The 4,696-nt window shown below is 42.0% G+C and overlaps 1 pseudogene; it reads right to left on the minus strand.

The window, feature by feature from the left end:
* Positions 1-509: 509 nt before the first annotated feature.
* On the minus strand, positions 510-1,073 carry LOC111533274 (annotated as a pseudogene).
* Between the last annotated feature and the right edge of the window lie 3,623 nt (positions 1,074-4,696).

Below are 4,696 nucleotides of genomic sequence, written 5' to 3' on the forward strand. Positions count from 1 at the left end.
TCCCCAATCTAAGACAGAAATATATTCATTTTCCCATCACTGGACTTTCAGGTTGTTTTCAATTTTTCACTGTTACAAACAAGGCTGCAACATATGTCTACAAACCTCTAGATATACACGTAGGAAGCTTTCGGTATTTCCCACTAGTGAAACTGCTCAGTTGGAGGGTATGTGCATCTTCATCTTTAATAAATACTACCAACATTTGAAAAGCCTGACAATGTCAAGGACTGGCCAGAGTGCCACATGCGATGGATGTGGAATGGCAGCTCACTGTAGCAGGTGCGGGGACTCAGTTGGGGTCTTGGAGAGGCACTTCGTTATAGCAAGAATGTTTCATAAATGGTATCTGATATATTCAAGATTAGTGCGGGATAAAAACACGTTGCTTAGAAATAATTATTCATAGATCTAAAGTCAACAAGTCTTTTTCTTCTCATGTAAAAATATATAATTTTTTTTCCAGAGGGAGGGGAACAACTTAAAATAAACCAGAAAACACCTTCATATTAATCATTCTTCTCATATACTTCAAATTTGAACTTAATGTCTTTCTCCTCCTGGACATCAGAGAGAACCCCTGGATATTCTGGCAGAAGTTTATATTTTTCCAAATCAATATCTGGAAAAAAAAAGTGTCATTTTCAAAGTCCCTCATGATCCTTGTCACAAATAGTTTAAGATGGTTTGGGTGATTCACGGCTTCCTTATAAACAGAATTGCCACCAACTATCCAAATCATCTCTACTTTATTTGCTAATTCTGGTTGTTCACTAAGTTTTAAGATATCATCCAGACTTCTGGCAAGAGAATGAGCTCCTTGTGGAGGTTCCTTGAGTTCTCTGCTGAGAATTAAATTAATTCTATCCTTTAAAGGTCGATTCTTCTCAGGAATGGAGAACCAGATCTTCCTACACGTAACACCAGATTCTGTTTACCTTCTGGTGAAGAGTTTGTGTCATTCTCTGGAAATACCTAAATTCATTCCTGAGTGGCGACCAGGGCAGGTGCCCGTTCTTGCCAATGCCCGTGTTCTGCGGCACAGCGACGATGCAGTTTAGCAAATGAACCATGACAGCAACGGTGAGCACTTCCGAGCCCGCTCGAACACCAGAACGCGCTGCCAAGATTGGCCTGAAGGTTTTTACTTTGAACCTGGAGGATGAGCAATGACATCTCACTCTCCACCTCAAAGCTCCTCCTGAGCATTCACCTCCTGGGAGCAGGAGCAGCGCAGCAGCGCCACCTGGTGTTCAATGCGCTTCCTTTTGCAGATGACTAACAGCCCTGAGGTCCTCCTCTCCTTTCCATGCACCTGGGATTTCTTCACTGGACACCAACCTGCGTCAACTTTCCTGTAAAGCAAAAGAAGCGCACAGGGCTTGCTTATGGAGTCCCTGCACAAAGTGGCCGTGGGGGCTGCGATGGACACTGCATGGGCACAGTAACTGAGTTGCCACTCACCAAGGCTGACCTGGCAGCTGCCACTGCTGAGGGCTCAGCCAATCAAAAGCAGCTGTTTTTTTTTTTTGGATGGAGAAATAAAACAGGAAATGGTAATTAAGAATAAAATAACATTATGATAGATAAATATGCCACTAAAGATATAGTAGAAGTTTAAATAATTGTGAGACTATGAACAAGATTATGTCAATGGGGAGAACTTATTACAAGTAGAGAAAGCTGGAGTATTGCTCCTCCCCTCCTTGGTTGTCAGCTCCCTGTCCTGTGTGTGTGTGGAACGTACTCCAGCTGCTCTATAGCAAAAGATGGTGGGAGGAGGAATGGTGTCATCTCCACCTTTGGCGAGACCCATGTCACCGTGTTCAGGGGAAGGGCCATGAACTCCCCATGCAGAGAGGAGGCTGTGGCCATAAAGGCGCCTGTGGGAGAGGTGAGGAGCCGCTCCCTCTACACTGATGGCCAAGAGCCTGCAGACAGCAGGGAAGGCTACTCCTCAGGTCTGTCCTATCAGATTTTTCAAGAGTCAAGGAGTAGACCTGCATATTGCCTCTGCTGATGTGAGCTGCGTGCACACCTAGAAGTGAGGTCACCCCTGCTGGGGATCCTGGGTCTGCTGGTTGTTCTGGGTGCTCAGAGGGAAGATGGGGAGGGGGCTTTGTGCAAAACAGTAACCATACTCTATAAATTATTTTTTCCTTAACCTTTGTGTCATAAAATAAAATGTAGGACTCCACAAGGAAAAAGAAACGGTCTAAAATTTGTATCCTTGAATAAAAAGTGAACACCCATTAACCACCAGGGATAGACGTTTGTGTAGCAAACCAGAAGCCCCATCATTTGCCCCAGCTCAGCAGCAAACTCTTTCCTCCCCCAAATGAAAATACATCCTGACTTTCATGATCATCACTTCTTTGTTCTATTTTATATTTTTATCATCCAAAATTATAATTTAGTTTTACCTTTAGAAATATGCTTTTGTTCTCTTTTATTCTATAGATTCTTTCCTGAAATTTATATTGTGTGGTAGAGCTTCCCATAGGGTGCATTTTGCTGATTGCTCCCCAAGCCATTATTTGTGTTTTTATTATCTGTATTGCCTCTAAATTGGTAATTGGCTATGGAGATTAGCTTATATTCAGGCTTGGTTCCTTTGTCACTTGTACTTGTTTGATGGTGCTGTATTGTGTTCTTCCATCAGGAGAAAGAACCTGACATTAGTTTTTTGTTTTATTGTGTTGTTAATTGCCATCGCTGTTCAATGGTTAAATCCGTTAACTCAAGATAGTTTGCAATAGAGTTATTAGAGTCTCGGTCTCTCATTCCTTCTTTATTTATTATCCGAATAATTTCTAAGTAAGAGATTCACGCTCCTCTACTGTTTGTTTACTACTAGAATTTTGTTAACCAGAGACTAAGCCAAGCATCTACTCACCTATGACCCAGCAATAGCACTCTTAGTTATCAACCAGTAGAAATGCTTGTATGTGTGTGCCAAAATATAGGAAAATATTATTCATAGCAGCACGACTTGTAAAATCTGGATACAACACAATTGTCTATCAATAGTGAAGGGACAAGAAATAAGAGCTATTTATAAAGTGGAGCATTGGACAGCCATGGGAGTGAATAGGCTACGACCACACACAGTGAGATGATGAGACCCAGGGGCATGATGGTGACTGTATAATGCCATTCAACTGGAACTGGCAGAACTCATCTGTGTTAGAAATCAAGAGTGGCTACTCTAGGGTGGGGAGGGTGGTTTATGACTGAGTAGGACCCAAAGGTGTTTCCAGCAGGCTGTGACTGGTGTACTTTGATGTGGGTGTTGTTTACCCAAGTGTTCACTTTGTGAAACTCCACTGCCCACTTGTGGATTGTCCTCCTTTCTCCATGCATGCTGTCCTTCCCTCAAATATACATTGCTGGTGTTTTGAAGCAATTCTATGTACGCTAAGAAGAATCACTCCTACTGCATATCCTTGGAAATGCTGAATTAAAAAAATTAGTGCAATTGCTTTTAATTCTAGGAAATAAATACATATAAAGAGGAAAATCTACAACAACAGCAGTAGGCTTGGGAGCTGACACCAGAACAGCTTTGGAAATGGCTCTCAAGCCAGGAACTAGAAATCAAACCCATACAAGCCCATGGGAGGTGGGGGGTGTGAAATGATGCCCAGTAGTGTATGATTGAATGAGTCATGGGCAGTGGCTCATGCCTTGGCTGGCCAGTCACGAACTTGGGGAAAATAGAGTTGGAAAATTGGGAGGTAGAGGAGAGAGGTACGCATAGACCTCTTGCTATAGGCCGAGTGTGTGCTGACAGTGGTTGTGTGTGGATGCCTACCAGAGGGTCTTTAAGGTACTGGGGCTCCCTGTGATGAGGTGAGTGAGATGGCTTGATGGACAATGCTGCTCAGCCGTACAGGGCTTGCTCATGGAGTCCCTGCACAAAGTGGCCGTGGTGGCTGCGATGGACAGTGCCTGGGCACAGCAGTTGAGTTGCCACTCATCAGGGCTGACCTGGCATCTGCCACTGCTGAGGGCCCAGCCAACCAAAAGCAGCTGGTTAGTTTTGGATGGAGAAATAAAACAGGCAATGGCAATTAAGAATAAAATAACATTATGATAGATAAACATGCCACTAAAAATATAGTAGAGGCTTAAATAATTTTGAGACTATGAACAAGATTATGTCAATGGGGAGAACTTATTCCAAGTAAAGAAGTTAAAACGGTTGTAAAACTTTATTTCCCTTCAGGAATATCCAGACTGTTTTACAGATAAGTTCTACCAAAACTTTGAAGAAAGCTACTGAATTTATACATAATATTCAAGAGAATGAGGAAACATAGAGAAAGCCAGTAAACACATTATTGTTTATGTATAAATAACATTGATTCTAAAGTCAGCTAGGGAATACATAACAGAAAAGCATGATAGGATAATCACTTCGAAGCAATTAGAGGTAAAAATGCTGAGAAAAACAGTACTAGATTGTGTCCGCCAATGAGCTATAAATAAATTAAGTATCCTGCCCGGGTTACTCATCCCCAGGATACAAGAATATTTACACTTTAAATCTGTAATGCATTTTATCACTTAATTAAAGAATAAAAGACCGAGATAATCACATTTTGTTAGATGCAGAAATTACTGCAGATGAAATTCAACACTCCATCTCACCCACAGTTCTTCACTTATCTCCACTTCTAAGAACTTGTGGTCA

The sequence above is a fragment of the Piliocolobus tephrosceles genome, unplaced genomic scaffold (assembly GCF_002776525.5).
Source record: "Piliocolobus tephrosceles isolate RC106 unplaced genomic scaffold, ASM277652v3 unscaffolded_15758, whole genome shotgun sequence".
In the NCBI taxonomy this organism is placed as follows: Eukaryota; Metazoa; Chordata; class Mammalia; order Primates; family Cercopithecidae; genus Piliocolobus; species Piliocolobus tephrosceles.